At 40.3% G+C, this 20,868-nt stretch overlaps 1 protein-coding gene and 1 long non-coding RNA gene across 2 annotated transcripts in view; one reads left to right on the top strand and one right to left on the bottom strand.

Moving 5' to 3' along the window:
- KATNAL1 (katanin catalytic subunit A1 like 1) overlaps window positions 1-20,868 on the top strand; it is a 133,411-nt gene that overhangs the window by 17,649 nt on the left and 94,894 nt on the right. The gene's annotated exons all lie outside the window — the stretch shown is intronic.
- LOC140505646 (uncharacterized) lies at window positions 353-13,513 on the bottom strand. Its single transcript, XR_011967587.1, has 3 exons — window positions 12,618-13,513; window positions 4,255-4,345; window positions 353-1,845 (listed from the first exon to the last, which is right to left on the bottom strand). It is a non-coding gene; the product is annotated as an uncharacterized lncRNA (long non-coding RNA).

Genomic DNA, 20,868 nt, shown 5'->3' with positions numbered 1-20,868 from the left:
TATAATGTAGAGCTGACCTAAGTAATGTACTCCACTGGAGACCTACCTGGGATCACACAGCTAGCAAATGTCACTTAGGACTTGAATCCAGGGCTTTCTGACCCCATATTCAATACTCTATCCAGGGTACCATACTCCTTTTTCTTATTGGAAGTACCCAATATGGAATCAGAATCGGGTAAGTAGAGGCACTAAGGTGGTTATACAACAAACAGGTAAGTGTAGGTACAGAGTACATAGTGTATAATAGTTCAATGGTATCCAACTCAGACAGAAATGGGGCTCATTAAATGGTGCATAAGGATCCCTGTGGGCCACATAGTGATTTAGAAAAATACTCATTAACATAATATGTCTTCTATTGTATTTTTATTTATTTTGTTAAACATTTCCCAATTCCATTTTAATCTGATTCCAGGGGCACTGGGGAGTGTTGCCAGACTCTGGGCTAGGGTACTCATGCACTTATATATACATGTGCTTTATTATAGGTGTGTGTGTGTTCATTTAACCCTCACAACAACCTTGTGAGGTAGGCAGACGGGGTTTTATTCCCATTTTGACAGATGAGGAAAGTGAGTCCCAGAAAGGATAAGATTTCCCTGAGATCACACATAAGTGGCACCACAGAGGTCTCAAGCCCATACTTCTGGATTCCAAACCAAGGATTTTTTTGTTATTATTTTGTGCTGTTTCTTTAATTTCATTCTTAAACACCAAGAGTAGACAATGATTGAGTAGTTGAGGGAAGGAGCAAAGAGTATAATCAGGAGTTGAATGGGTTAAGGCAGGGGTGGGGAACCTGCAGACTTGAGGCCAATGTGGCCCTCTAGGTCCTCAAGTGGGGGCCCTTTGACTGAACCCCCAGGGGAATTACAGCTTGTAGCTATTTACCTATCAAGGCTGATTTCTTGTAGAACTGAGACTTCTGAAATGAGAGAATAAGAAGGACAGTAAGGGGTGATAAGGAGTCTGTTAAGTACTGTTTGGGAAATGATTTGGAGATACTTATGCAAATAATTTCTTTGCAACACATATGTCCTACCCAGAGTTTGAGGCATGACAAACCAACCACCAAGGAACCGAAATGACCACTTTTACTCCATTAACTCCCACCACCTTTACTGTGACTATGTTCCTTCTTCTTTCTGGGGGGATGGGGAGGACTAGAAAGATTGTAGGTTACAGAGCTGGAAGGGACTCTAGGGATCATTTAGTCTCAGCTTTTCATTTTACAGGCGAGTCTCAGGCAGAGAAGGTTTAAAGGAGAAGAGGAGATTGGAAAGAGACAGGAAAGATACAGAGTGTAAGAGGGATACTTCTGATGCCCCTTGTAATCTCTTTGGAGGAGTCCAAGAAAGAACATTGGGTTTGGAATCTGAGCACCAGATATCAAATTCTGTCATTTGCTACTTACTAACTCCCCAAGTATCCTTAGACAGGTTACCTTCCCTTCTCAAGTCCTCAGCTTTCTCATCTGTGAAATTAGCCGGTAGGGCTAAATGATCTCTCAGACCCCTTCTCCTTCTAAAATCTTTAGGAAACTCCATATGGAACTGTAGTGACACTGCTTGTTTTCTGTAAGTATTGTCATACTTTGAATTTAGGGTCACTATTATTTAGCATGTGGTGTGCCCATCCTGTGAAAAGAACCTCTCTACAGGTTGCTTTTCTTATGTGACATGTCACCTTGATGATAATATGCTTCAGTGGACAAACCAGCCGTTGCCGTATCTTTCGCTTCTCTAGTTGATAGACCACATGTCATAAATGAAGCAGCTCCTGCTAAAATTTTGCTTGAGTAGTTCACATTTGGTTATATTTTCCTCTGCTGAATGCAGGGTCCTAAAGCAGAGAAGGAAAATGAGATGAATTGCTAAGATGTTGGATGCTAGTAGAGTACTCACACAATGACTTCCTGAGGTTACTCAGTGAAAAATATGTTCATTGCAAATAGATCAGACTGCAGACCCATTCACTGAGTTATGTACCTGCCACACTGCAGGCTGTTACAAATCCACAGAACAGCCGGGTGTCCTGGGTTTTATGTTTAGAGTTCTAAATTAGCATAAATAAATGCAAAATCACAAGTAAGGAGAATCCCTATAGACCCCTGCCAAGTGGCTTTCCATTTATTTCAGCATACACATGAAATGTTTTGGATTCTTAAAATATGCTACAGTTCCATTTCATTAGGAATATGTGAAAAAGTGAGACTGATCTGATGGCTTTAGTCATTAAAGAAAGCACATGGTCTTATAGGGTATTAGAGTCCAAGGACAGATATTTCATGCATAAAAAGAATATCATATGAAAAAAAGTCTCACTTTGGCTGTGGCATGCATGTGTGAACAGCTCTTTATTAGAGAGGCTTAGTGGACAGTCCTATGTCTGAAGTCAGGAAGACTTGAGTTTAAATTCTCCCTCTCATACTTACTAACTGTTCAAACATAGTCACAACCTTTCTGAGCTATAGTTTCTTTTAATATATATAAGACTGTGTGCCCATGTAAGATACATATGTCTACATATTTTGCCTACCCCTTATCAAGGGAGTGTGTCATTCCTGCCTTCAGGGGACCAGAAAGGCCGTGAAGCTAGGCATTCTTTCCTCTAAGTCTTTGAAATGAGTACTGGACTAGAATTATATCCAGAGGTGTACTGGTAAATGTTTAACAACCAACTCTCAAAAAAAATGTAGGCACAATACACTTTTAAGCTTAATATGCTTTACTAACATTTTCTTTATCACTTTCTTAAGTCCTGACGTTCAATAAAGCAGTATACCAAGGTCTGATTTGTAACATTTGCTGATTTCCAACGTGTAAATTCTCATACTGAAAATTTAACAAGCCAGTTGGAGCTGGTGAACCTCTGCTTATATCTATCTGCTCCGCCCCTCCATGCTGATGATCTAGAAGCATAACAGATTTAAATGGACTCAACATACAATCTGTGAACTTGTTTTAAAAATGTTTTGATAACTATATTTCAACAGAATTGATTTCCTTTATAAGTCTATGTATTTTATTTTGTAATAATAACTACTCTGAGGAGGAGTCCAGACACTGCCAGAGGGGGCCATGAAACAAACCAAAAAAAGGTTAAGAATCCTTGATTTAAAACAAGAGATGTTTTTCTGGTTGATAACTCTTAAAGAGGAAAGGTTAGCTCTTGGCTTATACCTGCCAGCTTAGAATCCTTCCATCAAATGCTGGTTCTACAAAAGACCAACACTAATATTGAAGGAATAATACTATTTATCCAAATAAAATAGCTCAGAGCATTGGAATCAGAGAAATTATATAGCTTAGACTATACCAGAAAAATACACAAGAATGAGTGAACTCTTCTGATGGGAGTGAGATAAGAATGTTAGGCCACATTTAGAGAGAAGACCCCAATCTCACCCAACAGGAGATTGTCTTTTGGATGTCTCCATAGAGGCAGATGGAAATGAGGGATATGGTGAGGACCTAGCTTCTCCTACATGTCTGAAGCTTTCTGGAGTCAGTCCCAAAGAAGATCCAGTTCAAATCACATCCTCTCTGAGAAGCTCTGGAACTAATTCTACTCCTCATGCAAATATGTGGTATAACATCAACAGTCTCTCCACCAATTAGGAGTCTCCTCTATGCAACTCCACACACACCCCTCCCTCCCCCTGTAGCCTGAGTTACATACCTAAAAATGAATGAAATGATAGGAAAAGAATCAATGCACTTCCTACCTCATAAGTTATTATGATGTCAAATAAGATACTGTAATGTCAAAATGCTATAAAAATGTCAGTTGAGAGTCAGTGTGGCATAATGGATATAGAGCTGCTCTCAAAGCCAGAAGGAGCTGGCTTCACATCCTACCTCTGACACATATTGGCTGTGTGACACTGGGAAAATCCACCTAACCTCTCATTATTTTAGATTAACTCGGTAAGATTCTTAAGTTTCAGAGAAGGCACCAACCTGCATTGGTTGGGGGCAAGAGAGTTCCCTTAATCTAAATGTTTTCTGTAGCAATGAAATCACAGGTCTAGTCACAATCTTTATAAATATTAGTCAATACTATTACTGCTTATAAAAGAAGAAAAAAATATTCCTTTTCATAGCACGAAAGAATTCATCCTCTTTAAATCTATCCCATTACCACCTTTTTCTCATTTATTTTACTTCTGCTATCTCAGCTTTTCTGCCTCCTGGCTTTTTCCCCCTCTGATTCTATATATCATCATCTCTTTGGCTTCACCCCACTTACTGTGGAATCAGAAGTCCAAATCTCTGAATATCTAAAGGATAGAAGGTTCTGTTCTGACAACCCCTAAGTTTCTGGCCAAAGCAGGCAATACCTGAGCAAAGAGAAAAAAAAAAAAGAGAGAGAGATTCATCCGAGATGACTCTTGGTTTTGACAGTGATTGCTATAATGGAATTTCACTTGTAATATTATTCATTGTCATAGAATTTTACCAGTACTCACAGGCCTGAACTCAGGTTGTTTCTACATGTTGGGAGTAAAATCTGCTACCTACCTCCTCAAGTGCTCACCTATCTAGCTGGATGCTATTTTTAGTCGTCTAGTAGTAAGTGGAAGACAATTTATTTCCCTTAAAGTGCTAAAGTGAGAGGTGCTATGGGATAAAAATGACTTTTTTTAGTTTTTAAAAAATTACAGTGGCTAACATTTGCATGGCACTTTAAGGCTTGCAAAGCTCTTTACAAAGATCTCATTTTGCCCTCACAACAACCTTGGGAAACAAGTGCTCTTACTATCCTTATTTTGCCAACAGCAATGATAATTTATTTATTTATTGCATGTGTACAGTGTGATATATAACCAGCTTTATATAGTGCTTGCAAACCACGTTACAAACACTATCTCGTGTGATTGTCACAACAATCCTAAGATGTAGTTCCTATTATTATTCACATTTTAGGGATAGATGAGGAAACTGAGGCAGACAGAGGTTAAATGATTTGTCTAAGGCAAAGGTAGTAAATGTCTAAGGCTGGTTTTTAACTCAGGTCTTTCTGACTCTAGGTCATGATGCACTGCACCATCTTGCTGTCTTCATCATAACCTTAATAAATAACAAGACTTAACATTTTAAAATACGATGAAGAGCAAAGGAGACTTTTATACATCTGTATAAATGTATAACCCTTTAGAGGTGTGAAAAGTTCTTTATTCAACTTTGATAGAACTAGAGAGAAGCTAGCTACTGGCCAAAGGTTTGACAATAATCTTGGTGGACATTTAAAGAAGACGTATCTCTAGAGAAAGGGGGGAATCTCTGACAACTGTGATCTCTGGTAGTCAAGAAAAGAATCTAGCTATAGAAAACCTTGAGAAAGATTCTTTACCTCTTCAAGTGTAGAAGATTTCTTTCTCTTACCCCCTCCCATCTACCAGGAAGCAGGTTCAGTCAGTTAAGGCAAGAAACCAGAGAAGCTTTTTTAGTCAAGAGAAAGGGAGCCCTGGCTGTCAGGAGCTGAGCTGAAGAGAGGGAAATCTCCAAGAATCACAACTGAGAGACCTACCCAGTACAGACACTGTGCCTGGGAGAGGAGCATAAGGACACAAGAAGGGATAGAATGGATAAACCCTATAGTATCAGCTGTGTGAGTTGCCTTAATCATTCATATTTCCAACATGTGCTTCTCTCTATTAACGTATCCTACATGAATCCCCACAAATGCTGTGTGTAGTTGTGGGATAGCATGCTTCAAATTTACGAGGGAGAATATTTTGTCACTAATGTTTGTTATCTGCCATCTCAGTAAATGTCTTTACTTTGAGCTAATTGTCTTCTGGCTAAATATTAAAGATAACCACCCTAGTGGGGGCTCCTGAGCAATCGTTTTAGGAGTGTAGATCCATAGAATAGCTTGAACTTGGCCACCTGGGGACCCAGAATGAGTTTGACTTGAGGACTATTCTAGAAGGCCTGCTACACCGTGAGTAATTGTCCAACATATATTTAGGGTAGCTTACACCTTTGTAGGGACCAACTGGAGAGATTCTTTGTTCTCTAGTTCTGTTGGGATCCAGTGGAGAAAACTAGTGTTTTCTTTTTTCTTTTCTCCTAGACTCTAATTAGTCAGTTTTCCTGTATATTTCTTTGACAAGTCAGACTAATTGTTTTCAAATAACTTTTGCATGTTTGAATGATTATATACTGGTATCTTTTGTATTACTGTGCTTATTACAAACATGGATATTTATATGAGCAGTATGAATAATGCCACTCCCCCAGTCCTCCCACCCCTTCCCAATAACGATGTCTAGCAATGTACTTAGAGCATACTGCAGGGGCTCATACATGTCAATTTTTGGTTTTGCTTTTGAGCAGATTTAGATTGCTTACCTTACTGTGGTATACATCTGGACAATCTGTTTAACATTCCTATTGAATGCAGCCCTCTCTTTTCTTCCCAAGGTCTTCTAGAAAAGTGTTGTCCAAGGTGTGTGTGTGTGTGTGTGTGTGTGTGTGTGTGTGTGTGTGTGTGTGTGTGTGTGTGTGTGTGTGTGTGTGTGTAGTAGATTGTTAATTCCATTAGGGAAAGAGAAATTTTTTTTTAGTCTCTTGCTTCTCACTATTCTGTTTTCTCATGCCATGGACAGAAGTCTGAAGAAAGTTACTAGGAAAGTAAAGTCCAGTAGTCCTGATGAAAGCCTGAGGAAATGTTTCTCCCTAACAGCTGAAGATTTCTTCCTGACTTTGCAGACCAGTTCAGGGATTCCTTCCTTGATTCTTCTGCTAAGTCAGATATTGTGAAATAATTTCACATTTTATTATTTTATTAACCAGACCTTAAATCTTGCAGGTTCTTTCCTTTTTAGGGGCTGTACCTAATTTTAGTATACAAGATTATATCAGAATATAACTCGGAACGACTGTTATATCAGGTTTAATGAAATGGGAATATATATTTTAAAAATCTTATTTTTGTGAACATTTTCTGTTTTTACATTACCTTCACTAAAAAAATTAGTTTTATTTTTCAGTGATTGAAAAACAAATTATACCACATATATATGCATAGTAAAGAAAAACAAATTCCTTCTTTGGCTATGCCCTTAAAATACATGTTTTATTTTTCATGACCACCCCCACCTCAGCTACATGCAAAGATGGCAGTGCTCTTGATCTTACTGTCACTCACAAATGCACCACTTTTGTGTTCATAAACTTTGAAATTCCCTTAGGTGATCACACTTGATTGTTTTTTCCCTTCTTGTTCTGTCTCCCAAAACCATGTGGTTACAATATTGCTTTATCCATACTATCCATTCTAATCCTTTTACCCATCAGTTCCCTTCCAGTCCTCCATTAGCCACACTCTCCTCCTTTTTCATCTTGACTTTTTGGTGAAATAATTCAACTCTACAATGCCATCTTCTCTTCAGTCTCTTACTCTTGTCACATCACTGAGAATGCTTGACAAGCCTCAGCCTTGGATCACTCCCACCATCAGTTTCCATCACTCCTACACACATTCTGCTGAATGAAGGTGGAGAAAATCGCATTCTGACTGAGTCTATTACAAATTTTTACTATGGAACCTCAACTGGGCCCTCAATGCTCAAGGCTCTACATCTTCCTAATTAATTCACTTCCCCACTTACCACAGCATCTCTTTGAAACTTTTTCATCTTTCCTCAGACCTCCCATGGCTCCTTCTACTTCTGCCTTATCAACTGAGACCTTTGTTTCATATTTTACTGACAAAAACTGAGACCATTCATCAAGAGCTCCCTCTTTTCCTCTGCTTCTTATCTCAAATCACTCCGATGCCCTCTGCCACTATCTCCTCCTTCACCCTTGTCTCAAATAGATGGCTCTTCTTTTTGTCAAGGCAAACCCCTCTGCTTATATGTATGATCTCATTCTATACCATTTTTCCAGTTGATTGCCTCTCCTATCACCCCTACATGCTCACTAAATTTTAATCTCTCCGTCTGCTGGTTGCTTCCATACTGCTCACAAAATATGCTCACATCTTCCCCATCCTCAAAAAACCCTCACTTGATCCTTCCATCCCCACTAATTCTTGAGCATACATTTTTCCTGCCTTTTGTGGCTAAACTCCTTGAAAAACTTATTTACAATAGGTACTTCCATTTCCCCTTCTCTCATTTTCTTAACTCTACAATCTAGCTTCTGCCCTCATCATTCAATGGACGCTACACTCTCCAAAGTTACCAGTAATTTCTAATTCCCAAATCCAATGGATTTTTCTCAATATTCCTCCCTCTTGATCTTTCTGCAGCTTTTGACACTGTTGATCACTCTCTTTTCCTTAATATTGTCTTCTCTCTAGGTTTTCAGATAACCACTCTCTCCTGGCTTTCTTCCTACTTATATGACAGCTCCTTTTCAGTCTCCTTTGTTAGATCTTCATCCAGGTCATGCTTTCTAATAGTAAATTTCCACAGGGTTCTATCTTGAACCATTCTCTTCCCCCTTCTATACTACTTCACTTGGTGATCTCATCAGCTCTCATGGATTGAGTTATTAGCTCTACACTGATGATTTTAAAATCTACTTATCCTGCCTCAACTTCTCTGCTGACCTCCAGCTGAATTTCAGAAATCTTGAACTGGATGTCCAGAAGACAATGTAAACTCAACACATTCAGCGCTGAACTCAACCCCTCACCGCTACAAATTTCCCTATTTACTGCTGAGAACTGAGAATTTATAAGAATTATAAGAATATAAATTGTAGATGAGCTATTGATCTGCATTTGTGGAGAATTTCCACACCAGAATCTCATCACACTAATAAAATCATAGATCAGTTAAAAAAATCTTTTGCCTATCCATAGTAATTGTATATATTGTTCATTTGATTTAACTTTGTTCACTCTGTATCACTTCACACAAGTTCCAATATTTTTTCATAATTTTTGTATTCCCTATGGTGTAGTTACACTTCCATAAATTGATTTACCACAGTTTGAACAATCATTCCTGAACTTTTGGATGAGAAGTTGGTTTCCATTTTTATGAATTATGAATTATATTGTTATGAATATTTGCATGTGGATGTCTTTTCTAATTGTTAATACCCAGATTAGGGTATGTAGCCAACAGTAGCATTCCTAGGTCAAAAGGATTGTAATTTTGTAACTTTTCTTGAATAATTCCAAATTGTTTTTCAATATAATTCAACTACCTGCTCCACAAATAGTCAATTAATATCCTTGCTTTTCCTGACTCCCTACCAAGACTGAATTTTTCTATCTTTTGTGATCTTTGAAAGTCCATTGGATTTAGTAATTAGTATATTAGCAATAATGTTTTAAAAAGTTTCAGTGGTGAAATTAGGAGTTAGATTACAGGAAGAAAAGCTAACAACAGAGGCCAGAACCTAGATGGTGGAGTAAAGGATATACACAGCTGTGCTTTACCAACATTCCCCTCTAAACAACTTTAAAATAATGCCTCAAATCTAATTCTAAAGTGGTAGACCCAACAAAAGGTCAAGGTGAGACATTCTTCCAGTCCAAGACAATTTAGGAGGACAGAAGGACAGATTTGTGAGATGGAGGTGAAGGCTAGCCCAGAGTCCATACGGATAAAACACCAGTAGTGGGAGTTGGTTGCAGTAACAGAAGCAGCAGCAGCTTGGGAGTTCTCAAGATAGAGATGGTCAGGGAATATAGCAACTGATCAGAAAGAGATTATAGAGACCCTTGTGCTAGCACTGGGTGCAGGATTGTAGGCTGTTTGTTAACTCCATTGCCTATCTCCACATCTGGGTCATCGTTCAAGGATGGAGAGGAACATTTGCAGGAAAGAGGAAGTAGGGACTCTGAGGAGCAACATCATTTCTGATCCCAAAAGATCAGAGACCTTGAGGAATAGTATCATTTCTGGTCCCAAGGGAGCAAAGACCCCATGGAGTAACATCAATTGCAATCTCTAGGGATCAAGGGCCCTTCCTGGGTAAGGATCAGAGTAATACCAGGAGAGCAGGGACTACACCTTTTCCTGGATCACACCATCTTGGAAGCACTAAAAACACTCCTGGTGAACAGACCAGAGCTGACCAGAAAATCTTACTTTAAATAAAAGGCTCAAGAGAAACTTAAAAAGGTAAATATGAAGGACAGGCAGCTAGGTGGTGCAATGGATAGAGCACCAGTGTAGGAGTCAGGAGGACCTGAGTTCAAATCTCACCTCAGACACTTGACACTTACTAGCTGTGTGACCTTGGGCAAGTCACTCAACTCTAATTGCCTCATCCTGGGTCATCTCCAGTTATCCTGATGAATATCTGGTCACTGGATTCAGATGACTCTGGAGGAAAAGTGAGGCTGGGGATCTGCACAGCCCTCCCTCACTCAAAACAAAGTCAAGTGCAAGTCATGTCATTATTTCTCTGACAGCATGATCTTCTTTGGCAACGAAGGATGAACACACACATAAACATGAAAGAGCAATCATAAGGGACTCAATAAGGTTAAACTATTTCCATTCCTCTGTGGGAAGATAATACATGTAAATTCTAATAACTTTATCATTATTAGAGCAGAGAGATTCTACAAAGAAAGAAGGTGCAGAAATGAGTCAATTATGTTGGGATGATATAAAAAAATGAATAGGTGAGAAAGAGGAATGCCCAAAAGAGGGATAAAGGGAGAGGAAGTATGAGCAAAATTATCTCACATAAAAAAGTCATGCAAAGAAGAGCTTTTACAGTGGAGGGGAAAATGGTGGTGGTGGTGGTGTGTGTGTGTGGGGGGGGGGGACAGGCAATATTTGAACCTTACTCACATCTAAATTGGTTCAAAGAGGGAAAATATACATACTCAATTGGGTATATAAATCTATCTTATTCAACAATAAAGTATGAGGAAAAGAGGATAAGAGAAAGAGAAGGGGTAATAGGAGGGCAGATAAAAGAAGGCAATGGTCAGAAATGGTCAGACTATAGAGAAGAGACAGGATAAAAAAGAGAGAGAGAATGATAAACAGAAGAAAATTGGATGGAAGGAAATGCAGTTAGTAATATAACTGTGAATGTGAATGAGATGAACTCACCCATAAAATGGAAGCAGGTGGCAAAATGGATTAGAAACCAGAATCCAGTAATATTGTTTACATAAAATAGACACACATAGAGTTAAATTAAGGAGCTAGAGCAGAATGTATTATTCTTCAACTGATTAAAAAAAAGTTAGATTACAAGGAATTGAGAAGAGATGCAAATAGTGAGGACAGAGAAACACTGAGGGTTAATTCTAAGAATTTGGCAGCAAGGGGAAGAGAGATATGGGATGACAGCTTGAGGGGATGGTAGGGTCAAGTAATGGGTTTCTTTTTAAAGGAGAGAGTAGATCTGTGCATATTTGTACAAGAGGGACGTTGCCAGTAGATAAAGAGCAAATGAAGGTGATAAAGGGAAAAGACAGAAAGTGATAGAAACAAATGGACCGAAGCAGCAAGGTGCTGGAGGAGATGGGAGATGGGAGAGGATTAGATCAAGGACACAACTAACAGTGGTAGCCTTGGCAAGAAGGCTGGAGGAATGGAAGAAAGAATATATTAAGATGTAGAACAGTTCTGAGGTATGAAATGGGGGAGAAGAGGCACTTAAAACAGACTACTTTTATTTTCTCATTACAGTAGGAAGCAATATCATCATTTTAGAGACACGAGGATTGAGATGGTGTTGAGGACTTGAGGAGACAGAAGAACATCTGGAATGTGGGATTGTGTTTAAGAGTTAATAAAGGAGGAATCAAAGGATTATTGTGTAGCGATGAAGGTCCAGTTAATATTACATAACATAAATGTATAGAGGACTCAGTCATCATATTTTTAAGATTTTCTCCAGCAACATCTAGTAGTTTGGGAGTATAAGGAAGACTGCCTTTTTGTTTCCTCACTTAAAAAAAAAATCTGTGAATGCGCCCTCTGGCTCTGATCTCAACCTACATTTCTAGTCCTTTTTCATTTAGCATATTACTATATATTGTATATATTACTCAATGAGTTGAATTGAATTTATTAATATTTGACTCATACAAATGTTTACAAAGGGCTTTAGAGCAAATTAGACCTAGTGTCCTTATTCATTTTAATTCTCACTGACAAAGCAGATAAATCAAGGGGTGATTATTCACTTTTCAAAGAATCACCACATTCATTTCTTTTAAATAGCAAGCTCTCTTACCGAATTTCAAATGTGAACTGATAATATATAAAAATTCATACTTCTTAAGAGCATGCCTACGTATCTGGAGAGGTACTATATTTAAAAGCCATTTACAAAGAGCTTCAAATGGTCTTAAATCTCAAGGAAGCATTTCTGCATATAATGTGTATTGATTTTGAAAGAAAGTGTCACCTGTCCTTGCCACAGTTATCTTCAAAGGATGGCTGTGAACTCTGGCACCCTAGTACTGCTGCTTTATCATGCTTTGTTCGCAGCAACAGAATAATGGTTAACTAGAACTGAGAGTACCTGAACCTGCCTAACCCTGATGGTCTGTCTATTTCATCACAGGATTCAGAGGCGATAATAAATCCCTAGTGGGATGGCTGGCAAGTGGCATAGTGCCTGTTAGAAGTGGATCTGTGAATAAGAAAAAAACTGAAAAACACTTACCAACATATATTTATTGATTGCCTACAGCATATGATACAGCATGTGAAGGGTATTGTAGAAGCACAGAAGAGGTTAAGAACCAGGTCCTCATCTCAAAGATTTACTGGATAGATAAGACCAAAACATATGAAAAATTAAATAGTAATACAACAGTGAACAAAATAGGACAACAAAACAAGAGGGGCTAAACCTTGCTTAATTATTAAGTGAAATGCACAGAAAAAAAATTCTATTCAGAGGGAAGTGAGATCACTTTGGGTTAGATTAATCTGGTGTGTGTGTTTGTCCTTCTTTGCCAAAGAGGACCATGCCATCAAAGAAATGATGACATGACTTGCACTTGACTTTGTTTTGAGTGAGGGAGGGCTATGAAGGTCCCCAGCCTCACTTTTCTTCCAGAGCCATCTGAATCCAGTGACCGGATCCATCAACGGGATTACTGGAGATGACCCAGGATGAGGCAATTGGGGTTAAGTGACTTGCCCAAGGTCACACAGCTAGTGAGTATCAAGTGTCTGAGGTAAGATTTGAACTCAGGTCCTCCTGACTCCTGTTCTATCCACTGTACCACCTAGCTGCCCATTAATCTGGTAAAGCTACCTGAAGGAGGTGGGATTCAATTGGTCTTTGAAAAATGGGTAGGATTTGGATATTGGGGTTTAATGACTACAGTATCTTCCCCACCCTACAAGCTCAAAACCCCTGAGTGACTCTGTCAGAGTAAAATTAGTACCAATGGGCCAAAGCCCCTTTTGAAAGGTAGAGAGTTTGACCAGCAACTCATTTTCTAAGACAGCTGGGTAACTCACCTCCTCCTCTCCTGTCTGCCTCTCCCTCCCCTTCCTTCTCCTCTGCAAAGGAAGGTAAATTTGGATGACCAAAAGATGCCCAGTTGACTTGGGTTTTACTGCCTGATCCCTCCCCTCCCCTCCCCTTGCCTCTCCCCTTCCTCCCTTCCCCTTTCTCTCCCTTCTCCTTCCCTCCCCTCTCCCTTTCTCTCACCTCTCCTTCCCTCTTCCCTTTCCTCCCATCCCCCCTTCCCTTCCTCCTGTTCTGTCCTGTCCTCTCCCCTAACCTCCAATGTGCCCCTGCCTAAGGGCTCCTCTGGACCCTCCTGGCTTTAGAGTGATTATCAATAGTAACTGTTGCAGTTTCCCTCCCAGCCTGATGTCTTTCTTTTTCTTGACCTCACTAAAGGGGTCATGCCCTGGAGACTTCTTAAACAGGCCTATTCAATGAATGTGCCTTGCCTCACCCTAAGTGAGTACCTGCAAAGACCTTGGCCTAAAGGGCCCAAGGTCTCCCAGTACATCCTGGGTCATCTCCAGTCATCCTGATGAATATCAGGTCACTGGATTCAGATGGCTCTGGAGGAGAAGTGAAGCTGGTGACCTGCACAGCCCTCCCTCACTCAAAACCAAGTCAAGTGCAAGTCATGTCATCATTTCTCTGATGGCATGGTCTTCTTTGGCAATGAAGGAGGAATACAACAAACAATTTTCCAAGAGTCTTCCCTCTCCCCACTAGCATGAATCAGGTCCAGGCTTCTTGCTGGATTCCCCAAATGCTTGAACCTCCTTGACCCAGATAAGAACCTTATAAAATAACAACACAAGACTTTATTGGTCGGGTGTGCCCCACTTCATCTGGGATCCTATCAGAGTGCTGAATTCCACCCAAGGCCCCAACCAACAGACCTGACCTGCTTACACCACTTTCTGACTGCCCTTCACAGTGTATGTCTTGTATACATGCTTCCTGTTTTCTTGTACTTTATTATGGTATCCCAAATCTTTCTAAGTCTAAACTAAGAGACGTAGGTAGGGGTGGGAAAAGAGCATAAAAAATGGTTAATTTCCATTGTACTTTATTGTTACAAGTTGATTTCATGTCTTATTTGACTTTTAAAACTCATCTGTTAGGTTGACAGTGCAAATATTATTTATTATATAGGCACTTTACAGATGAGGAAACGAATTCAGGGACCTGAAATAATCTACTCAGGATCATACAGGTACCAAGAGGCCATTAGGACTCTCATCCTGGTCTTCTGGCTGAAGGTCTAGGGCTCTTTCCAGTATACCATGCATTTGGGTGAGAAAGCAGGAATTTTGGGTGACAAGTTTGACGGGTCTTTGTGAGGCAATAAAGCAGGCTTGAAATGATGGAAAACAGGTTGGGGAAAGACTTTCATACCATGCTACATAATTCAGATTTTATTTTATAGGCAATGGTGATACCAAAGTGGTATGTGTTTGTTGTGGAAGATGTATTTGCTGGAGAAAGACTAAAGGTTATGGAGATAGGTGTGCTATTCAGGATAACTGAGTTAGAATAAACCCCCTTAAAAAAAGGATTTGTTTTGTGAAGTTTGGATTTAGTCAGAAGGTCACAAGGGGCCTTGAAACTGACAGTTCCCCACCCCTGGGCTAAGGGGATGACAAGGGGAATAGAAAAGATGGATTGGATCAATTAATTAGTCAATAAGAGTGTGTTAAGCTCCTACTGTGTACCAGGCATTGTGGTAGGTCCCAGGCAAAGAAAAAAAAAGAAACAATTCCAGCTCACAATTTTATATTCTATTGGGGGAGGCTCTATGTATCGATACGAATATATCCATATCTATATGTGTATGTATGTATATGCAGAATTTAAATAAATACACGTTATCTGGAGCTTCAGTCCATTTGCTCAGGACTCTCCCTGTTGGTGGAGATTGATTACTGCTCTGTGCCTACATGAAGGGGTGGGGTTGGTAAAAGTTGGGGAGAGGAAGGATCCTTGTTGTGGCTTCCAGCTTCAAGGGAGGAGACACTCGATTCCTCATTCTCTTCAGGGAGAGTCCCCAGAAGAAAAGAGAGCCTCTAGGAAGAAGCCTAAAAGTCATTCTTTAAAAGGCAGTTAAGAAAGTTTTGGTGTAGAAGATGGAGCTTAAGTTACATCTTCATGGAAAAGCAGGATTTTCTGAGGCAGAAAGAACTGAGTATTTAGTATTCTAGACATTTAGAGACAGCATGTATTGTGGATGGTGTGTTTGATTTAGAGTTATGAAGACTTGGGTTCAAGTTTCACTTCTGATATTTACCAGCTGTATGACCATTTAACTTTTTGGAGCTGTAAATTTGTACATCATCCACAATGAAGTGATAGTTGAAGGTTTGAAAATAGAGGAATGGAAAGAAAGGGAGTACAGAGGTGAGCAATGGGTTGTAAAGACCACTGTTTTGGGGGAGCAGGAAGATGAAGAGTTAGTTAAGGACACAGAGAGGAGATGGTCAAAGGGGTAGGAGGGGAATTAGGAGAGTGATTTTAGGGAAGTCTGGAGAGTTTCAAGAGTGACTCAACAATGTCAGATAAGTAAAGGAGATTAAGGTCTGAGAGAAAGGTCCCTGGACTGATGATCAGGTCAACTCATTTAGGTACCAAGGTATGTTCAGGGCATGTTAGTGTTGAGGTTTAGGCTCTGACCATCCAGGGACACCAAAAACTGTTGCAGTTTCATAATGTGTTGGTGGAACCATCTCAAAGAATTCAGGATCAGACTACCTCTAACCCAAGTACAGGCATTTATTGAGATTGACACCTCTCATGAAGCGGGCTAAGTTCTAAGAGGAACCAGCAACTTCAGAGAAATCAAGATGGATTTTTATAGGTAAAGATGCAATTATGTAACAAATTATGAATATTAAAAAGGTAGGAGGGGTTTGTGAAGGGATTACATAATAGGGGAGGGGTGCCAGCCACAGTGGAAATTTACATGCTATTACTCACAATGCATACAGAAAACCCATTTGGGGGGTATGTATATATGATAATGGTATTAAAATAAGCTTCTCTACATCATAAGTTCATTCTATGGTCAGTTCTTTACCATTGTTGTGAAGGTGTCTACTTAGGGAAAGTCCCTTCCATTGTTTTGGGGTCCATATCCTGCTTGGACATCCTGATGGTGCTGCTTTCGGATTGGCTGAGTATTGTGGTCCTGAGACTAGATGGTTGTGGTTGAGTGCATGGACACACCTGCTGTTGCTGTGGGAAATATGAGGGATGGGTCTGGGGGCAGTGGTTAGCTAGAGGCAATGGCTGGGATCCCATCACATGGACATGCCTGTTGTTTCTGTGAGAAATATGAGTTCAAGGACACACCTGTTGTTCCAGTGATCAGTGAGGCATATATGAAGAAATTAGGATATGGGGTGGGTGGGTGGCTAGGTAGAGGCAGTGGCTGCGATCCCATCACACAGACACACCTGCTGCTCTGTGAGAAAGATGAGTTCGTGGGCACACCTGTTGTTCTGGTGAGCAGTGAGCTATATATATCAAAAAGATAGGATATGGGGTGGGGGGGAGGTGGCGTGAGTGGCTAGGCAGGTACAGTGGGCCTGCTGCTCAGTAGGGCCTATAAGGAAGTTAAAATATTGGGGCTGGGGGCGGCTTTATTAGGATTTCATCATTAGTGCTGTGTCCATGTTGTGATCACCGTGCTGGTGGCCTGTAGTTTGCTATGACTTTCAGCCCCATATTTAGCCCTTGCCAATATTTATCACAACCATTTGATCTAGGGGATAGGCTGCTCTGAAAACCCCAAGCCAGGGTTTGCTTCTCAGTTGTTCTTTCCCAGCTGTTTGCCTGCTTTGCAATATCACTGCAGCAGTTTATCTAGTTTCCCTTCCTATGATTATGCTTCCAACTGATTTACTGTACTATACTATACTTCTTGTATATTCTTCCTTACACAGCAGATGTGCCGAGGTTCAGGCTTAACCAACTAAGAAGTGATGATGCTGTGAGATTTGCAGTTTTCATGGCCACAGACTCCACTAAAAGTTGGCCAGATGTACTGAAAGTATGCACTAAAGGTTGCAAGGGACACCAGATGGGCAAGTGGGAACGGACCAGATCAACCCATCACCACTAGTGAAGGAGGTAACAAGTTCTTCTGATGGTGGGTCACTACAGCCAGACAAGAAAGCACCCTTATGATGTCACTGGTCCTCTTAGAGAATGAAGGACAAACAACGAGTAGAGCCAGAGGGAGGTATATATGCATCTAATGTATGCAGGCTACATGCTAATCCCTGGTCACCTCTTGCCTCTTCAAAGAGACTGGTTTTCATGACTATTTAGTAGAATATCTTTTTCTCCCCCTGGAGTTTATTCTCCGTATGTTGGGATTCCTTTTTTTTTCAATACAAACTGAGGCTGTCAGTCTTTGGACCAGTATCTTTTCTCCCTCAGAGGCAGCAAATACTCAAGCCAGAAACTATTATCAACCACCTGCTCATTTAGAGAAAACAGGGCAATTCATTATTTATGGGTACATGGACATGGTTTTTATAGTTTCACTCAACAAAGGAAGTCTGGTAAGACCACACTCATCAGTTTAGTATTTACAGAGCAATCATAATATGAAAAATGCCACTAGGCAACTGGCATAGTGCAGTAAGAACAGGCCTTGGAGTCTGAGGATCTGGCTGGGTGTGAATCCTGGCTCTGGCGCTTAACATTTCTGTGACTAAGGAGAAGTCACTTATCTTTCTTTTTTTTTTTCCTCTGTAAACAGTATTTTATTTTTTCCAATTACATGTAAAGATAGTTTTCAAACATCCATTTTGATAAGATTTTGAGTTCCAAAACATTTTCTTTCCCTCCCCTCCCCAAGACAGCAAAAATCTGATATAGGTTATACATATGCAATCGTATTAAACATATTTCCACATTAGTCATGTTGTGAAAGAAAAATCAGAACAAAAGGGGAAAACCACAAGAAAGATAAAACAATAAACAGAAAAAAGTGAAAATAATATGTGTCCATCTTCATTCAGACTTATACTTCCTTCTCTGGAGGTCATTTACCTTTCTAAGCCTCATTTTCCTCATCTTCGAAATGGCGGTAATCTTTTCACAGGGCTACTGCAAAGCTGTGAGGTATCATGTATAGTTTATACATATTTTCGTACATATACATATTTTTGGCCACATAATTTCTTACAGAGGATAGAGAACTAGGCAGATCAGAGTTCAAAGTCCCATGTTCAAAACAGACTCCATCTGACCCTGGCTAAGTCTCACCTCTTAGTGCTCAAGGCAACTGTGTAGCACTAACATCTCCAGGGCAGCTGATTTACAAAGAGCTCCCCTAGCCAATGAAAGAACAAATCTGCCTCTCCCCCCTCTATTTTTTTTTTTAATTCCAGAAAGTAGCCGGAGGTTGAGATTCCTTTCCTTCTAACCCACTGAAATCTCCAGGCCTCAGATGATCTCATGTGTAAAATGGAGAGGTGGATTCAACTACATGAAATCAAATACCTGCTGTTACTCTCACAACTCCTTACCAGTACTCCCCATCCTCCCTTCATTCAATCCAGTCTATAGTATGAGGTAGTTCTTCTCCTTAACAAGGTCAGCCTCTCTCCATGTGCCCTTCATCCCATCCTTCCTGCCTTCTCCAGCACTTTGTCTTACCATCATCTGCCCCCTCTCCAATACTTCCCAACAAATTCAGGTTTGGCCCATCACCCTTAAAAAAACCCTTCACCAGATTCCTTCAAGCTGTCATCCTATATTCCTCTTCCCTGTTTCAAGCAAAATCCTAGAAAAGTTATTGATACGACTTCCATTGCCTCCCCCTTCTCTCACTTCTCAGCCCCTTAGCCAGTCTGGTTTCAGATATTATCACTCAACTGAAATTGCTTTCTCCAAAGTTACCAATGATCTGTCAAATCCAATGGCCTTTTCTCAGTCTTCATCCTTCCTGGCTTCTCTGTGGCATTCAGCACTGCTGACCATCTTCTCCTCCTGGATTCTCTCATCTATCCACAGTCTCTCTTGGCTCTTCTCCCTATGTGACTGTTCCTTCTGATTCTCCTTTGATGTATCATGTCCCTAACTATGGGTAAACTCAAAGGCTGTGTTCTAAGCCCTCTTCTCTTTACACATTTTTCTAGTACAGCTCCCATGGGTTTAATTATCATCTTCCCATAAATGCGTCCCATATACACACATCAAATATGCTATATATGTATATGTATGTGTATACGCACGTGTGTACATGTGTATATCTATGTATAGACCCCAGCTTCTCCAATACAATAAACAGTGCCTACTATGTGCCAGATACTACTATGCTAAGTGCCAGGGATACAATTAGTAACAAGACAGTACTTGCCCTCAAGGAGCTTACAATGTAATTGGGGGAGACAACATACAAAAGGGGGCAGGAAAGGGGTGTGTGAGACCAAGATGCCAGGGGGTATCTTGTTCTGTGGAGTTGAAATCAGGCAGAGCAGCAAGAGCAGCAGACGAAAAGAAGAGAGCTGAGTCCATCTCCTTCCCTCTAAAGAAAGGCACTGGGAAAGTTTGGTATAGCACTCTAGTTTGAGTTAAACTCTGTAAAAGAGAGAGGAGGCTGAGGGTGGTGGTATCAATTAAGGTTTGAATTAGCAGCAGGGAGATGAGATTAGAAGTGATGAGCTTTTCCTGAGAGGAGCATCTTGTTCCCTGGGGGTAAGAAAATGGGGCAGAGCAGTGGATGCAAAGTGAAGGACTTTCTCTCTCCAGTCCCACATCACCAATTGCCTTTACAATATTTGGAACTGGATTTTCCACAGGTATCTAAGACTCAGTATGTTCTGGACAGAACTTACTATCTCCCCTTCCCTTTATCCCATCCCACTTTTGAACTTCCCTGTTCTAGTCGCTCAGTTTTACAACTTGTCGATCATCCCAGAATCCTCACTCTTCCACATAGGTAGCACAGTGCATTCAGTAGTGGGCTTGGAGTGAGGAAGTCCTGAGTTTGAATCCGCTGTATGATGCTGGTCCAATCACTAAATTTCTTTGTGCCTCAATTTTCTTATCTGTAAAGTGGGGATAATAACTGCACCTACCTTCCAAGGTTGTCATGAGGTCAAAATTTTTAAAGTTCTTTGCAAAATAAATGCTACTTACTAGTATGTCCAATGAACTGTCAAATGTCTTTATTTCTTCCTCCATATCTCAAAACTGTCCCCTTTTCTCTCCTTACACAGTTGTTTGCCATCCTAGTTCAAGCTCTCATCGTCTCTTGTCTTCACTATTAAAGCAGCTCTACTTGGTCTCTCCTTCCTCCAGGCCATCCTCCAAACAGATCCACACAGCTGCCAAAGGGATTTTCCTAAACCACAATTCTGACCTCTACTCGGTGAACTCCAGTGGTTCCCCGTGACCTCTAGGACCGAATGTGAAGTGTCCTCTATGGCATTTAGAACCC

This window comes from Notamacropus eugenii, chromosome 5 (genome assembly GCF_028372415.1).
Source record: "Notamacropus eugenii isolate mMacEug1 chromosome 5, mMacEug1.pri_v2, whole genome shotgun sequence".
Lineage (NCBI taxonomy): Eukaryota > Metazoa > Chordata > Mammalia > Diprotodontia > Macropodidae > Notamacropus > Notamacropus eugenii.
The sequence above is the reverse complement of the archived record's forward strand: the minus strand, read 5'-3'. Positions and strand labels throughout refer to the sequence as shown.